This window comes from Motacilla alba, chromosome 2, assembly GCF_015832195.1.
Source record: "Motacilla alba alba isolate MOTALB_02 chromosome 2, Motacilla_alba_V1.0_pri, whole genome shotgun sequence".
In the NCBI taxonomy this organism is placed as follows: Eukaryota; Metazoa; Chordata; class Aves; order Passeriformes; family Motacillidae; genus Motacilla; species Motacilla alba.
The window spans coordinates 111,109,007-111,127,726 of record NC_052017.1 but is presented as its reverse complement, the minus strand read 5'-3'; the positions used below and the strand labels follow the sequence as shown (position 1 = coordinate 111,127,726).

Sequence of the window (18,720 nt, the reverse complement as noted above, 5' to 3'; positions counted from 1 at the left end):
CTTATATCCAACCTAAACGTTTCCTGAAGCAGTTTCAGGCTGCTTCTGAGAGGAAAGAGACTGGTACTTGTCTCCACTTCCCCTCATGAGGATGTTGAAGACGACAATGAGGTTTCCCCAAAAGAAAAGAAACTGCACAGAAATTTTCTTGACAGGTAAGGAAATAAAGGTGTATATTCTTTACTGAGAGCTTACAAAATACAGCAGACAAAGTGATTTGGATATGCAGGCTCCATTGGACTTTTACTGTAACTAGGACTCTGACCAACAGTCTCCCTTATATCTTTCAAAAAACAAGGACACATGTGCCCTACATATACTATGCCAATATCCAGTATTACCAGAACTTCTGCAACAAGATTTGGGTATTCACATAGATGAACACCCTTACAGTACAAAAAAAAAAAAAAAATCAGTGACATTTAAAACCATGTTTTGCTTTTCATTAATGAGTCATTATTTTGTTGTCAAGTAGCACTCTAAGGCCTTGAAAGCATTATCTGCTGTCTCCCACTGTGATGACCGCCAATTTATTTTACTACTCTACCACTTATGCACAGACTTCCTTCTTTGAACTCAACCAACTCTCCATAATATCTCCCTTTCTAAAGTACAGCTCAGACAATCAAAAGCAGGACTGAGAAAAGAAAAAAAAGAAGAAAAGGAATCTGGCACTGTTTCAGGATGACCCTATTGAGCAGCTGCCTGGATCTGAGATTCCATGTTCAGAAGTTCTAGGACGAACAGAATTTTTGCAGGCAAAGCAGAAAAAAAAAAATGGTGAGCACACTACCATGACATGAGGCAAATTCATACCAAGAGATAAAGAACAAAATGCTGCAGGTAAAAGAATGGTGAATTCTGAGTTTCTAGATCTAGATAGCAACCTAAAGGCAAACAGGTGTGATTTATTAGTTGAAAACACAGACTCCTCTACAAGGAATCTTCTTATCTTCTATGTAATTTTCTAGCTGTCATACTTAAGCTTATGATTTTATTGCCCTTAGAGGTGAAAATATCCTCAGGGAAAACATTAGTCTGAAAGCAAATTTAATTGCAAGCATTTTAATATAAATATGCTTCATTCAGTATTGTTCCCCCATTCAAATGACTCTTGGTTGAAGTAAAGCAATTCTGATATTGACTCTCCAGAAAATGACAGGGCACTTTATACTGATAGGTCTGAATCCCACTACTTGTATGACCTTGGGGACACAACCCAATATACCTAAATCCTACCAGTCTTCACTTTGCACACATTTAAGAGGGCTTAATTCTGAATAAGTCAGTCCAACCAAAGTAGACTAGATTATTTTCTGTACATTTTCAGGGTCATCTGATTTCTCTTCTTGTTGCAATGGGAAGCTTTGGCTCCTTCTTTATAACTAGGAATTTCCATACATTTGAAAAGAGAAAAAAACCCCATCATGTATAGTACAATAAGGAGGAACACTCTCTCCCTCTGTCAAGCTGATTAGCACAGATATTCTAGATATGTAGCTGAATCATTTAATAACAGTAACAATAATTACTATTAGTGGTACTATTAGTATCAATTATTATATGTACAGAAATCAATTCACCTTTAGAAGCCAAACCTTTTCCTTTTTCATTGCAGCAATAACAGAGAAGGAGCCTATGCAGATTTGCTTAAGAATCTTGTAGGGAGGCATTCAAAAGTATATAAAAAGGAAGAAGACTGGGATAGCAGCATTTCTAGGGGATATGAAAAAGAAGCTGCTTATTGTCTTCCTGTAGTATAAAGTGGATAGAACGAGCAGCTCATCTATTTTTTCTGAAGTGGAGATGGAGAGAGTAGTGTTAAAGAGGAACAACTGACTGCTGACAGTGAAGCTCCATTAATCTCTAAATAACCAAGTATGTCTAAGTAAATTGCAGATAAACATTATCCCATAGTGGAACAAATAGTCCTGATGTTTACCTGGTCCAACAGGTGCTTTTTTCTCTGGTTTCTCTCTATTCAAAGCTCTCGGGATTGTTTAGACATTGGTGAGGCAGCACTAATATTTACAGTCACAGTTTCAGTGTAGATGTATGGAGCATAGCTCTCGATAATGGTACAAATGTTTTTTTGTATTGATACGCTATATCCCGTTCTTTCCAGAAATTGAATCTCAGGAATAGTGAGATGAAAACCATGTGTATTTTTAGAGAAACATTTTAAGACAAAACCATTAGTTCATGATGAGCATCAATTAAAGTCAGAGAATCATAAAATCATTTGGGCTGGAAAAGACTTCTAAGGTCATCATTAACACAGCACTGCCAAGTCCGCTTATAAAAAATGTCCCTAAGTACCCCAGAAAGGAAACTGTATCTTAGGCTACGTCTGTTTGTGGGGTTGTGTCAGCAATTTGCCAGCAAAGGATAGCAGACAATCTATAATCTAAGGCAAACATGACCCAGCTACAGACAGGAGGGCACATAACTAGGCTTTGCAGCACAGCATCATGAGAAGAGGTATAGAGTTCCCTGACTTAAGGCTCATGCCAGTCGATTTTACACTGTTAAACTGGCTCTTTATGAAAAATATCATATGGACATACTCCTGTCCCTCTAGTACACTTATGTTGTCTGATTATTTTTATTCCAAAAATGAGGAAAATAAAAAGATAGGTTACTGGGTTCAGAACTGGATTCAGTTTCCTCTTCAATACAAACTTAAATTGTGTTTTGAATGAAAACATTTAGATCTAACTTTATAATAAGAGATCCAAAATACATCTTCAGCTTATTCCAAACTCTGCCAGCAGAAGCAGGTGGAAAACACCAAACCTTCTTTCTGGGCAGTTATTTCAGTGCTCAAGTTTTACGTTCAGGTATCCCTATTTTAACCACGATGAGCAAACACCCTGAGCTCATACCCATGACCTCTTCAGATCCAGCAAGTAGAGCTGCTTGCAAGACAGAGCTAGACAGAATTTCTCAGAAAACAGCAACCGGTGTAGACTCCATAGTTCAGGTAATACTACCTATACAGACAGGTTTTTATGATGCAGCTGAAAAATCCACCGTGTATTGTGCAAAGCTCTTTTTGTTTTACTCACAAAAAGCAGACTTTATTATATAAATCTACTGTCATTTCCAAATCCTAAAATATTGCAATGGCAGAAAGAAATTATGATGTTTATTGACAATTTTGGAGATTTCAGGCTAAGCAAGGTGCCCTTGAACTTGGCTTATATGGACAGAATGAAGTTTTGAACAGATACAAGGGACTGTAGCTAAGCCTTAATAGTCTTAGTTTTGCCTTTGCTAAAGAGAGCTTGCAGGTAAAGTTTAAAATGACTGTAGACATTTAAAAATCACAAAAGAAGGACACATTAGGTGTCAGTAAAAAAGCTAGTAAGAGATAAAAAAGCCATCTAGGCTAGGAAAATATTTTCTGATGTAATCAGTTGAAGGACAATGGACATTCATGAGAGAACTAATAACTTTTAAAATAAAACCCATCATTATATGAATATAAAGGCAGTTTTAAAGCATCATGACAGTTGCATAGTAACAAGAGAGATTAAATGAGATCTGACTACTGTGGGGCACAGGTAATTTAGAAAAATGAAAAAGAACAAAGCACAAAAAATTGCTTTACTACTATCTTGAAAAAAGTAATTTTGATAGAGAATATGAAAGAAACACAAATAATGGAGAATTACAATAGCTTGATATTCAAGAAAAAAGATAACAGTAAATTATTATGGAAGATCCAAATAATTAGTAAATAATTAGTAAATAATTAGCATAATACAGATTATGAAAAATTATTTTCAATTTGGAATATATTTATACATATTAAATATAAACCAGAGAAGAATATGAGGTCACATAGGAAAGAAATGCAGTACAAGAAAGTCTAAATAATGTAACATCCTAAGAAAAAGACCAAAAAAAACCCCAAAAACCCACAAAAGAAAACCCCTTGAGTAAATTTTCAGCAAAAAAGTTTGTAACTGGGATCTGAAATGAAGAGCTGTAAAATCAACCATCATGACCTACTTGGACATATGAGGCTGTTTGATGAAAATAAAATAACTTCAGGAAACAAGAAGTGCTAAACTACAGCTCAACATATTTAGGAAACATGCCTGAAATAGCCATTATTTCATAGTGAAAAAGGCTAATATAGGTAGGAAGCAGTACAGAAAAAGGTCATTAGCACAGGGGAAGAAAGTTAAAGATCTTAGCTCCAGATAATAGTTACAGAAAATATTTTTACTTCTACCTGAGGGGATCTCTGCTAACATGAAAACATTTAAGAACCGATTGAAGCTACAGAAATGTCTGATTTGTAATGAACACAGGCTCAGGTGTTTAAAAGTCCAGACTGAAACATGAAAAAATAATAAAGTGGAGACAGGATTTTATTACCTTGCAGAATGAGAAGAGTTATAGAGGTGACTTAATGTTAGCAAATTAACTTGATTCAAGTAAACACACATCTTAGAAATTACATTCCTTTGATATATTCCAAATATGTATGTCCAAAGTAATAAATACTTTAAAATATCCTGCCTCAAACTACAAGGATAGACTAAATTATTAAAAAATACCTTCTAAGAAGTTATTGTCACAGTACTCTGGCAACAGGGGAATCAAAATTGATAGCAATAAGAACTTAAATTTAAGTAGAATAATTCTTTTGTGTCAATTATCTTGTTTTTTGCTTGCTTTTATTCAAGGAAGATAAATGTTTACTTAAGTTAACCAGACCAAGAAAGACTTATGTCTTCAGCCACTAAAAATTCCTCATAATGGAATAATACTATGGGTCAACTGGTTGCAGACATGCATTTTTTAATGCTTGAAACTAAAGATATATGATGTGCATACCAGCTTCTTTAGTATCAGTGGTGACCATCAGCTTAATATTGGACCAAATCTGGATTCTGATCAGTCAGCCTTTTCTTCCCCTTGTTTATAACTTGTTGCCATAGGCTGGCAATAAGTGCTCCTGCTTGAGATTTCACAGCCAGTGAGTGATGCTTGAGGTGATGGGTGATCCCAGACACACATCCTGAGCAGCTTTCAGTTCCTCAAGAAAGGTAGATGTTCCTTTCCTTCCCTTTTTCCCCTTTCACTCTGAACCTCTATTTCCATGTGAACAACATTTGCCTGTATGGGCCTCTAGGGAGGAGCTGCTATGAAGGGACTGGAGGGGCAAAGCACATGTCAATACAGTTCACATCAAATGGCAATTAAAAAAGGAGTCTCAGATACCAACTGAACTGACAGTGGAATTCAGCTGGCTCCTCGTGTTAAAAATCTTGTACTTAGATTTTAAATGGTATTGTTAACTGCTGCATTTTTATGGTATATTGAGAGAGTAAAAAAATAAAATTCTTAAAAAATACAGTAGAAGCATCACTAGGACATACCCAAACCCATGACTCACAAAACCAAGACCTTTGGACACTGAATATGGGAATATGCTGCCTGTCTGCAAATGTCATTTCAGAATGACAAAGTCCATATAGTTAGACTACAGCACTAGCAGTGCTGCAGATTGAGAACAGCCATAACAGAAGCGATGCAAACAAAAGTTTCATGAAAAAAAACCCCGAACAAATTCTTATTTGCCCGGCAAATACAGACACAATTTCTAAAATACCCAGCCGTGGGTTTAATCATCTGGAAAGAATCCAAAGCACCCTACCAAGAATGCAATTAGTCTGCAAATAGGGTAGGTCGAACCACTTCCGCCTGGCTGGTCCTCTCCATTTCCTAAGTACCTACCTCTACGGGGAGCCTACACCATGTAAGCAGCTACCAGGTGGCAGATATGTCTACTCTTCAGTATTGGACCAGTGACTATTTTGAATAAATAAGATTGATCAAAAATGAAATGGTTTTCACAGTGGCCTGTTATTTCTTTACTTCTACCTATTCATTCAATTGAGGATGCCAAACCACTTTGAACGGAAAGTCTGGAAAGATCCTCAAATGAACCTTGCCAGTGCCCTGCTGATCACAAGTTAATCATTATGCCCTGCTGATAACAAGTTATTTCAAATATCAGATTATTAGGCACAATTACATAACAAGTAAAATGCCTTTTTTTTTAATATTTCATCAGCCTAACTTTTTTCCTCCCCTACAGCAGAAAAAATTTCTAGTCCCATCTTATGGAATTACAACAATGTTTTGCAATGCAGATGAACTTCTCTGGAAGGGTACTCTGTTTTATTAGCAAACACAGAAAGCTTTGCTGTCACTTTGCTGATAGACATATGTTTCCAAATCAATTCAACCCTACACTTTACTCGTGCACAGACCCTATGAATACCTAGAAGGCTAGTATATACATATAACCAGCCAATCAGAACAAAAGTATCAGCATTGTTCAAGGTTCATCATCAGGTGCTTTATTAGCATATTTTCATTAAAGTCTTCAACTAACAAGCGCAGGCAAAATTAGATGACCCTTTAGCACACTGTTCGTCCTGCACAAAAATTAGAAAATAATCAGGATCCAAGGAAAGCACAAAATGTAGCAGGAAAATCAGATGTTTAAATTAATCACAATATATTAATTCAAGTGGGTAATGGCCACTGCAAGTAAGTACTGACATTTCTCATCCTTCTTTCAAGAACTATTCAATGTAGTGACTAAATGGAAATATATTGCATTTTCCTACAGGTATGACTTGAATTTTAAGTTTATACCTATAGATGGTAAAGAGATACTCCATTTTTACTTTTATTTGACAGGCACATCATTGAGTAAAAATTGATTTTCATTTCCCACATAACACCACTGCTCTTTAAGTACAGTATTCATCTAAAGAGATGTCTTACTTCCATCTTTCAGCAGCCTTGTACTAGTGATGATAATTGACAAAACAATGAATCAAGTTGTATGTCTACCTAAGTTTTACATACACAGACACACACACACAAAAAAAAAAAAATTGCTGTATCTGTATCACATACATCACCCCTGCTCACCTGTCCAAAGCATGGCCTACACCAAGCTACAAAGTCACCCAAAAAGAACAGCCAACAAATGTCTAAAAAGCTGGGCACAGCTCTATCTTGAACTCAATTTAAAAAACTTTTTAATACAGACACATTCACATAGAAAAGCCAGATGAGCACACAGATATATATGTGTATTAAAATAATATCCAAGCAAAAAAACTCCACCTGAGTATAGTCTTAATACAAATTTAAATGCTATTTTGTCTCAGGAAAGCTGTATTTGGTGTAAAGGATCAATTTTATTTTTTTATTACTACCAGTCTTGCTAAAAACTATAAAATAAGGAAATAAAAAGTGTTTGTCTCTTTCAGGTCCCAGAGACTAGTATGTGATATGCATTTTTTTCACAATCATCTTAGCTTTAGTTTAGATAAACCAAAAATCAGTTGCTGGTCCTTTCATAATCCATTTTGAAGAATACAAAACATTTTATGGCACAAGAAAGGGAAAATTAACTGAAAACTTCTCCACACTGTTCTTACATTTGCTACAGAAATCCTATTCACCATCTCATCCTTAAGATTTTTCTTTTACATGTGATATATTTCACGCAATACAGAGTTGAAACCTACACAAGATTACCTTTGATCTAGGCAGTCCTGGACAGTCTCTGTTCTCTAAGGTACACTTGCTATTACAGGATAGAAACAAGGAGAGGATAGCAGTTTAGATAATACAGTTAATATATGTGAATTATTCTTAGCAAGGGATGCTATCTATTATTTAGCTTTCATAAATTATTTTTCTTAAAACACAATTTAGTTTACAAAGGATGAACAAGTCAGAAAATGAAGGCCAGATGATCATACTGGATTCAAGAAGACATTAATGCTAGAATAATTTTGAAGGTATTGACTATTCTTGTTAGTACGGCTGTTAATTAACTGCAAATACTCTGCTTGATTTAAAATTTTTAAAGTGCAGGATGTGTAAATATTTTCAGGGCCTTCTAAGTGCCTCTTTACCAGTTTATTCTAATGTAAATTACAAATGATTACAACAGACACACTGTGTATGCACAAGGGCTTATTATCTTCCCATCCAACCAATTAAATAGTAACATAAACATATACAGCAGTATATAAAACAAAACAGGAAAGTATTTCTTCTGGAATATTATGTTCACTCATATACTTACTCCTTTATCAGTGTGACAAAATCCAGTTTCTCAAAATTATAAGCATTTTCCTTTTTTTATCATTTTTAAATATTTACAATTTACCCAATGTCAAAGAATGATCATTCTGAAAATAAAACAAAGATGAGCATACAATCAAATCTTTTAAATACTTGACAAATTCATAATTTAAGATTTTTTTTCTTATTAACCTCTACCTTTTCTTTAAAATAAGGAAGAGGGATCAATCAAATCTGTGCGCAAGAACTTCTCAGCATTATTAGGCCTTCCATAAAGGAGTGGCAGAGGTTGGTTTTTTTTTTTTTTAATTTAAGCCACTTTACTTCCAACTGTACAAAGTCAGTAGGTTCCATCTTAGAGATGCATCATATGTCTATATATACATTTACCTGGGAACTGGTACTCCACATTGTTTTTGTCTTACCTCAAGGTAAAACCTTTTTCCTCTATTATTGGAGAGCATTTATTTTACTATTTTGGCCTTTTTCAAGACAGATGCAAAATTAGATGCCATGATCCAAAAAAACTCCAAACCACACAACAAAAAAAATCACATAAAGCTTCTTCTTATTTCATTCAAAGTTCAAAAATTTCTAAGGAGGATTACTTTTCACTCTTTCCAAACATAGTGAAGATGTTAGATCGCTGATCCAACTGCACATTTCTCAAACACAGCATGCAAAGCACCTCAAGCAATCAAGAAATCACTACCAAAGCCACCTTTGTCTTTTTGAACAATGTAACCATTAAGTCTGCTGATTTAGCAGACTTTCTTGCAGCTTGTGGAAGGCAGTGGGTATCCTTCCTATAGGATGATGTGCACAAGAACTGTAGAAACGGATGTTATTACAACACACCATTGAGTACTTTTGGCCCATGTTTCAAATGGAAGAAAGTCACAGTACTTGAGACGGGGAGACAAGCTCTTGATAGATACACTAACTGAGGAGTGTCAGAAAACTCTGGGAAAGCTGAAGATAACAGAAAAACACTTTGATGCTCTGTAATCCAACAACGTTTTTATATCATCATAAGCTAAACCAATTTAAACACAGACTGATAAACCTCCAGCAAATATAAATCCTCTCTCACCTTTCCAGATCACATCATAACATTCAATAAAGAGTACAATTTGAGGTACAGAGAGGTGTATACAGCCAGACCAATTTTTTAACCTTACTACAGACCATTATTTTCTACTAATTGATTATTTTTACACTTAATCATCATTCTTTCTTGTTAGAAGGAATCGAGGAGGAAAAAAAATATGCATTGTGGAAACAGAACAGAGCTGTGACTTAGAAAATGTGCAAACACATCTCTCAGTGGGATTCTGTCACCACAATCACAGCAGTATGCTGTAAATAGCTTTTCTTTAGCTGAGTTGCTCAGGCTTCAGAATGACATTATTAGTATTAAATGGTACCTTTGAAAACTAGCAATTTATGTTATAAATTCTCTGTTGTTTTCTTGATGCTTTAAATGGAAAAGTGCAACTTGTTTTAGAGTTTCTGTAAATAGGAAAAGTTTCACTGAGACTTTCAAATTATAGTCTTCAAAAGTCAAACAGAAGTGCTTGTGGCAGGCACAGTTTGAAATCTTAACCATTTAGGGCAAGATATATTTTTACATTTACTCATAATGTAAGATTTCAGAAGTTTTTAGAAAGGCTGTGAGGTGGAAAAGTGCAGCATGTACGCATAGCTGAGGAAGATTCATTTGGAGACATGAACATACCTGGGGCTGGCAGAAAAATTTATGAGATAAAGATGGTACATTAGGTCAGAGATAGTTAAAAGTGAATTTCAGATTCTTCAGGGACATTCTCCTTTTAGTCAATAAAAGGGCAAATGGCCATCCTCTTGTTCTATTCCTCTCTGCAGGCTTCAGTGAAGTTGACCATAAGGTAAGGTTATACTTCATGACAAGGACAGACAGGTTCCTGGCAAACTGCTTAAAAGACCTCCTATTTGTGATCTCCCTTGTATGCAACTATTTTTTCATCCTTTTCAAAAATTAAAGGCTGCTTGCAGAAGTAGTACTGCCACAGCACAGTCTTAAGTACAAGCAGACAAGTAACACCTACTCAATACATCCACTATGGTCCACCAAACTGGTCCAAGTGCTTTGAAGAAAATCTGGTCACTAGCGAAGAATAAGCATCCAAAACTTGAGATAAAAATTAATTCTCCTACTCCCCTCCTCCCTCAAAGAACAAGCCATCCCATATGAAAATTTCCTTGAATATCAGAGTGACAAATGTTACTAAGGCCTTAGTTCAACTGTACTATTGAGTTTTTTGCTTAAGCTCAGTTTTTATATGTTACTTTTAAAGTGACTTGTATTTCCTCTCAACTAAGAGATTTTCCCATTTATAAAACTCTTATCTGTTATTCACCTCATTATCATCTCATGGTACAGCTAAGAATTGTCTGGAGATATGGGGAATATTCGAGTACCTAGGAAACTCCCTAATAAATATATAAATCTAAAAAGTAATTAAACACGAAGCTTGACCAGGCTACTTTATTAAATTTAAGTTCTGTAGTGTAGTAGTGTATTACAGTGGATAGTAATGAACTCAAGTTCTTTGCTATCCTCTTTATGTTGGGACCTCCACAATGAGATTGAGAATAAATGAAGTTTCCTAAAGCACCAAATAGGGACTGAAACCAATTACTTTACCTTCTAAGAAAAAAATAATTCTCTTTGGAGAGCTGCCGTTTTTGCATACAATGCCAAATAAAGTCTCTGAGAGTATCAACATGCCCCAGAATATCAGGGAATTAAGGACAATGGGGTGTAGTCTTTTGCTGACATAAAGAAACATAATATATATGCATTACAAAGAAAAAGCTTCAAGCAATAAACTCCTACTCCACTGCATGTATTTCTCCTTCTAGAGAGAAGACGGATGAATAAACAACATATGATTTGACACAGAACATAAAGATATTCAATTTACCATGATGCAATAAAGGAAAAAAAGAAAATTAGAAAGGTTAAAGACAACCAGATTTTCTGGATTGGTTTGGTTCCTCCCTTATTCCAATCCACTTTCAGCTGTATTTCTACTTTTCAGCTAAAATGAAAAGGGTATTTGTATATCTAGGAATTCTAACTACAGGTATTACTTACCACCCTTGCCCTGAGTATGTCCTCAGCTACTCAAAAAAAATACGCTTTTGCTGAAGCTGCAATGATGTCGTGCTTCCTACAACATAAAAGACAAAAAGGCAATAAAAGTGAGCAAATCAACATCCATTATTTCATTGGAAGTTGAAGAAGAAACAAAAGCTGAACTGAGAAAGTTATGTGTCTTCAGTAATTAGAAGGCAGGCTAAGAAACTACATATAATTTCCATAACTTATAAACATCACTTCAAAAAGAAATTTATTGCAATTAGTGCTTGGGATTTTTCTGTAGTAAAAGATGTTCATAAAAGTTTTATGAAATCCAACCAGAAAATTTGCAGATACAAGATGCAAGGAAAACCAGAATAATATGAAGACTTCACTGCCATCCAATGCAAAGATTCCACTGTTTCCAATAGCTTAGCTTTTTTTGAGTGTTGCTCAGAAAACCTACCACTACTAGTCTATGATCACATATCAGCAAACAGAAGAGCACTTTTGCCTATGCTGAAAAACAATCCCTGGGCTGGAAAAAAGGTCAAGGGAACAGCAGATGCAAATAAAATAAAAGGTCATTACCAGGCTAATAACATGAAAGGCAGGTACGCCTTTCAGTAAAGCATAAACAAACAAAAGCTACAAAAGAGAAAGACATTCTCTGCCGAAATAACTTCTATGGAGACAAGGTCTGTCTAGTTTGGGGGAATTTCTAGGCTGCAGTGAGAACACCACAGCTGTCAGTTACTGTACAGATGAAGTACAAGATGATGAACAGTGAAGGATGATTTGCCGCATTCTGCACTTAGATATCTTGCTGACACATAAAATCTCCACTGCCATCGTGTACACCAACCCATCATAGAAGGGCTACAGTCACAGGAAAAGATAAATACACCCAGTCATTATATAGGGCTATTTGCACATGACTCTACACTTTTCAAATCTTAATGCCTCTATATCTAAAATGTTACAGACATCAAAGGAAAGGACAAGAAAATAAAATTTCAAGGACCAAGCGTTCATAGAGTCTTTTGTTTGTCTCTCCTTCAGGCACAGAAATACGAAGATCTTGCAGAGGATCTGGTGAAAGGAGTTAGATAGAAGTAAACAAGGATTTCAAAATCAGATGGTGAGGAGTTGCAACCTAGGCATCAAGGAGGAAAGAAGGTCCTGATCTATTAGAGGTGGATTTAGCTTCAAGGGGTGAATGCAGAATGAACTGGTTATTTAATAGGCAACTTTGACTGACACAATAAATCAGACCTATATCATATGAAAAGGCCAGTCACAGACAGATCAATGCCATTTAACCCATCTTTATTTTCATTTCCACCTCTGCTGACTGCATTTTGAAAGGAAGGACAAAAACAGGCATCAAAATTAAGCCTGTTTTTTTCTCTGGGTTTTTTAGAAACTTATGAGGTCTCAACAGCATGCTCTTTGCAGGTTCTGGTCTTTCTAAAGCCAGTTAGGCTCCCCAGTCCTATTTTCATATTTCTCCCGCAGACCAATCCAGATGAATTGCCCTACCTCCACAGACATCATAAAATTTATGTTTTTCAGGGAAATATCTAGGATGGAAATCACAGCCCATACACCATTCCCACAAGAACCCTAATATCATATAATAATAATATCATTTAAGTTAGAAAACCTTTAAATTCATTATATCCAACCACAACCTAACACTGCCTAGTCTAGTACTAAACCATGTCCTTAGGTGCCACATCCACACGCCTTTTAAATGACTCCAAAGACCGTGACTCACCCTGGGCTGAGTCATCATTTCCCTTGGGGCAGCCTGTTCTGATGCTTGACAACCCTTTCAGTGAAGACATTTTCCTAAGATCTTAACCTCCACTGGAACAACTTGAGAACATTTTCTTCGTCCTCTCACCTGTTACCTGGGAGAAGAGACTGACCACCACTTCACTACAACCTCCTTTCAGGTGGCGATAAAGTCTCCCCTGAGCCTCCCTTTCTCCAGACTAAACATCCCCAGCTCCCTCAGCCACTCCTCATCAGAACTTTGCTCCAGACCCTTCACCAGCTCTGTCGTCCTTCTCTGGACATCTCCAGCACCTCAATGTGTTTTCCTGAACTGAGAAGCCCAAAACTGGACAGAGGATTCAAGGTGTGGCCTCACCCATACCAAGTACAGGAGAATAATGACTGTGCTGATCCCTCCGGCTACACTATTTCTGATAAAGGCCAAGATGGCTTTGGCACCAGCTGGGCACACCTCCCACAAGGGTGCTCACTGCTACTGGCTGCTACCGGTGCCTGGTAGACCAGGGCACAGCCCACAGCTGGCACTGGATCAGCTGTATGTTCCCACCAGGAGCTCAGCCTGGGCAGCTCTATCAGTTATGGTAGGTGCAGAGCTTAAAAGAGGTCACGGCTTTCATCCAGGTGGATACTATTGCTTCCTCAACCAGCTTGCAGAGCTTCATCACCTTTCACTCGAACTGCCATGCTACAGCCATGTCCTGTTTGCAGCCCTGGATGTTGACATATCTTAAGGACTTCCTTTATATATCTGGAGAACTTGGCCAACGTTGCTTCTGGCCCTGCCCAGGTCCCACCAACCACTGTGACACAAGCTGGGAGCTCCTGATGGCTGTCTCAGATCCTGGAGGATCTGTTGCCCAGCAAGGATGGACAAATCCATCTAGTTTATCTAAACAGTCAACATGAATGGGATTGTACCTGTAAGTCCTGCCTTTACCTAATTGCTGATGTTACTGATTTTTTGGCACTAATAAATGTGGTGCTGGGACCACACTGGTTTATGAACCTCTTTCAGAAGCACAACTAACTAACCTGCCAAGTTGTTATAAGCTCGTACCATTTCCTGTAAAGTTGTTCATTCCTTCTGAGACAATTTCTCCTGAACTACTCTGGCTTGCACATGCAGGGCACATTGTGCTATCATTACAAGCTCTCAAGAAGCCACACAAGCCACTAAACTTCATACTACTTCTTCCAAATGCCTCAGCTTTCAAACACATTACCATGCTCCACGTCTGACTGCTTTATTTACTTTTTATTTTGTTAGGCTCTGAGTTTGAGCTCAATATTTCTTTCCAGATCAGATCTCCCTTTTAATATTTTCTTTTGCCCTGAGTTTTGCCAGAGAGACTGGCATCAAATATAGCTGCTGGAAGCCACCTGAATATAAAGTGCCCTGGCAGAGAGTGGGGTGATTTTAACTGTGGTCATGAGAACTGACAAACGTAAGAACTGAAGAAAAAATTTCTTAGGTATTTAGAGAAAGCCCAGAAGAACGTTGCAGAGGCAAGAAGAAACTGTGAATACCACTTTTAAGGTATTGAACCAGAGATATAGAAGAATATGATTGGCAGAGGATAGCAATGGCAAATAGTGCTGGGAATCTGGAGGTAGTTCAGAGCTAAACACCCAAAGGACAGGCAATCCATTCAAGAAAGTCTGTGTTAGCCTCTTTACACCTGAGCAATGTCCACTGTTGTCCAGCATGAATATTACAGAGTTTCATATCATTTTATTTCAGTCATATTTTAAAAATACTTTAAAAAATACTTTCTTCTTTCCTAGTATTTAACATGTATTTAGTCAGGGTTTCCTTGTAACACATTAATTAACAGCAACCAAGCAACTTAGGTATTAAACACACAACTTAAAGAGTGTTTGCTTTTTTAGTGATACTGGGCCTGGTACCAGTGCAAGTGTGGTAGAGAGCTGAGCAGATTACAGAAGGTATATCAAAAGCTGTATTTACTTGTAGGATTGCTCTCCAGGCATAGCAATCACAATGGGTAAATGCAGATTTAACCTCTGAACTATTAAAGGTAAACAGTCCAAGGAACTAGAGATTGTCCAAACAGCATCCAGCATTAAATCCAGCATTAACAGCTCATCTTGTACAATGCAAATGTAAAGCCGTTGTTTTCTTCCATGTACAGTACATTTAGGACTTGTTCAATGCACAATAAAACTGCAATATCTGAAAGTAATTTTACATGTGCTCTTCTTAGATTTTAGACCATATTTTCATATTTTCTTCACCAAGCTTTCCTTGTAGCACATAAAATTAACTTTCAAAGATGTTTCTGTCTCCTGGTAAAACTCATACAGAGAAAGCTTTTCACAATCTACCTTCACCTACATCTACTTCCAAAAATGTTTAACATTTTTTGGCATTCATTCACAGTGTAATTCCAACACTTGCAGATGTGTCCACACTTCTGAGACATCTCAGATAATTTATCAGGTAGTAACCACAGAATCACAGTATCACTGCACTTTTATGGTTGGAAGGCACCTCTGGAGATCATGTAGTCCAACCCTCCTACCAAGGCAGAGCAGGTTACACAGCAACTTGTACAGGTGGGTTTTGAATGTCTCCAGAGACTGAGACTCCATTACCTGCCTGGGCATCCTCTACAAGTACTCTGACACCCTCAATTTAAAGAAGTTCTTCCTCAGGCTGAGGTGAAACTTCTTGTGTTTTAATTTATGAGGATGAGGCCATTGTTCCTCATTCTGTTGCTGGGCACCACCAAAGAGGATCTGGCACCGTCCCCTTGGTACCTGCCTTCATAAGCATTAATGAAATCCCCTCTCAAAGTTTTCCAGACCGAACAGGCCCAGTTCACAGAGTCTCTCCTCATAAGAAAGATTCTCCTGACCCTGCATCATCCTTGTGACCCTCCACTGGATCCTCTCCAGTAACTCCTTGTCATTCTTGTATTGAGGAGCCCAGAACTGGACACAACAGAGTGTAGAGGGAGATGATCACCTCCCGTAACCCACTGGCCACACTCTTCCCAATGCACCCCAGGATACCACTGGCCCTCCTGGCCACAAGTTTTCAAAAAAAGGACTTGTGCACTAAAGTAGCTTTCTCATGCATGACAATCTCAGGCTAGCTCCCCTCTGGATGCCTTAAGCATCTTGAGGCTCTGCTAGATGGCCACATAACCGTAATGTATCATAACACTTCTATAAAACTTTTGCAGGGGTCTGTAGATGAGAAAACTAAAGCTGAAAGCTAAAAATATGTTTTGTTTTTTTTTCTTTATAACATAATTAAGTCATGTGAAAGTCTGAGATACAACTGCAGAGAGTCCAGACCATTGTAACACTCGGGAATAATTGCAAAGAATGACTGGCAGTCCTGAGTAAAGAGCAAAGCAGTTCATTAGATATTTTTCTATGAGCTGAATGACATAAATCTTTTGGGACTTAAATACTGTCTGGGCTATGTTTGAAATGTAGTTAAGATAACCAAGACCACTGAGTACTCAAAATAATGATAACTTAATTTTGCAGAAACACAAGTGATTAAACTGAAGGAATTCTGAATTTCGAATTGGCCCAAAATGTGGATTTTTAAAAAAAATAAATTACAGTGTAATTGTAGCGTTTTTAAAATCTCATAAAATGGTTCTCAAATAAACAAGCATTCTGCTGTGTACCGCACTGAAAATTCAAACATTCACATGTAGTATTGGACTCATTAAAATTTTCTTACCAGATATGAGAAGCTTAGGTCCTGTACTCTCATTCCACTGCACAACATCATTAAATAAGCTCAGTCTGATTGTGAAACTAACTGCAGAGCCTTTCATTTATTAAAACAAATTTTAAAATCAAACTATAGAACAGTGAGAAGAAAATTGAATTTTTGGAATCTCTAGTTTAAATAATCAGAAACTATACTAGAAAAGGCAGTGCAAACATCTTCCTCACAATACATTGCATAATAATATTACAACATGTGGATCTAATGTGCCAATGTTGCAGCTTTACACGTACACATAGAAGCTACCTGAATTTGTTCAGATGCTATGCTGTGAATGTAATATTGCTGCTTCCATTTGGCTTATTTCTACTGTCTTTCCCAAGGCAAATTATCCAGTACAAGAGAGATTTCTTCATTCACTAATACATTTCTGGATGAATAGTTCTACTCATGAAGGGTACAAACACTATTCCTACATAATGACTTTAAGGTCCTTTGTTTAAAGAGGAGAAACAAAAGGAAGTAGTGCATTTGTTTCTTACTGAAAAACAGAATATGAAACATAGAACCCCAAGTCATTACAGACATGACCTAGATGCTTATATTTTTGAATGCATAGAAATATTTTTTCAGGCATGAAATTCCTTCCTAACTGCTTAAGCATTCAAGTTTTCATAAAAAAGGCTTACACACTACATTATCTTTTGCATGCATGACTATCTCAGAGTAGATCCCCTTCAGATACCTTAAGCATCTTGAAGCTCATTCTGTTAGATGGCCACATAAACATGATGTACCAAAACTGTTAAACTTTTTTGCATCAGGTCTGTGAAATGCAGGTGGGGAAAGCTACAACTGAGAGATACAAAAAACCTCTACGAAGCAAATTTTTGCTTCATAAAGTAGTTAAAGTTACATGAAAGTTTGAGATACAATTGCAGAGAGGCCAGACCATATCTTGTTCAACTTTTTTTTTTTTCAGTATCTACCAACACAGTTTTATGAGGAAGATAAAGAACTGAAGTAAAAGCAAAATGAGAATGTCTACTATTCCCAAATTCCTTTTGATGCACAGAATAGGTGTAAAATCTAAACAAGTTTTAAAAAAGCATGATTGCTTAGAGAAACAAAAAAAACAAAAACACTATTTTTTTTAAGTCATCAGGACTTTATTTGCCCTGGAGGTCTTGCAGATGATGCTAGAAGACAATGCTTTAGAGAATCTTTGACATCCATCTAAGACGAGTCCCAGACTCTGCAAAATTTCTGCTACATGAAATGGAAAGTTTTGCACCATTTTATGACTCATGGACCCAGAAGTCCTTTTCATGGTACAATCACTGAAAGTCATAACAACAAAATCCAGAGTTTACTTTGGGGATGAGAGAGCTCCATCTCTATTTATTTTACAACAGCATATTGCAGCTGTGTTCTTTCCAGGGGTGTATGTCACCTAGACAATGTACCTAAGAACTCTGTGTGACCACTGGTTGCCACAAGAACTGCCAGCATTAGAGAAGATTGAGCCAAATATTCTAGCATCCAGCATTTTAATCACTGAGAAACTTGTTGGCAAACGCTGCTCCAATAACACTAATTGGATAAAGAAGGTGCAGGGCCAATTAAGCTGTACTAATTCTTATTTCTTTATGTCCTAAATACATATTTTTACTAGATTCCATTCTACTTGATAGGAGGCTGTTGAAGTTAATCACATAGGATAAGTTTAGCCATCTGCAATGAAGCTCCAAAGAAGTATCAGGAAATCTTCATTTTGGTTTTCATTAAGCTGTGGCAGAGAATTTGGCCTGAAGCCAGTCTTCCATTATAGCTTTAAATGTGGCCCACTGTCAACATCTGCAAACAAAACTTGCATGGCTTTTACAATACAGCATTTAATAATTTAGTATTAAATTAAGCTACATATTACTTGACAGATTTA

The 18,720-nt window shown here is 36.8% G+C and overlaps 1 protein-coding gene across 9 annotated transcripts in view; it reads right to left on the bottom strand.

Annotated features, from left to right (window-relative positions):
- The window catches only part of SNTG1 (syntrophin gamma 1), a 321,662-nt gene that overhangs the window by 188,631 nt on the left and 114,311 nt on the right, over nucleotides 1-18,720 (bottom strand). For 6 of the 9 annotated variants that reach the window (XR_005256059.1, XM_038129566.1, XM_038129565.1 and 3 more), the window contains exon 2: nucleotides 11,276-11,351. The exons of 2 other annotated variants lie outside the window; for them this stretch is intronic. The gene's annotated coding sequence lies outside the window, so the exon portion shown is untranslated. Of the gene's footprint in view, nucleotides 1-7,581; nucleotides 8,209-11,275; nucleotides 11,352-18,720 lie in introns of those variants that run through there. One more of the 9 variants, XM_038129569.1, reaches the window with a different exon arrangement.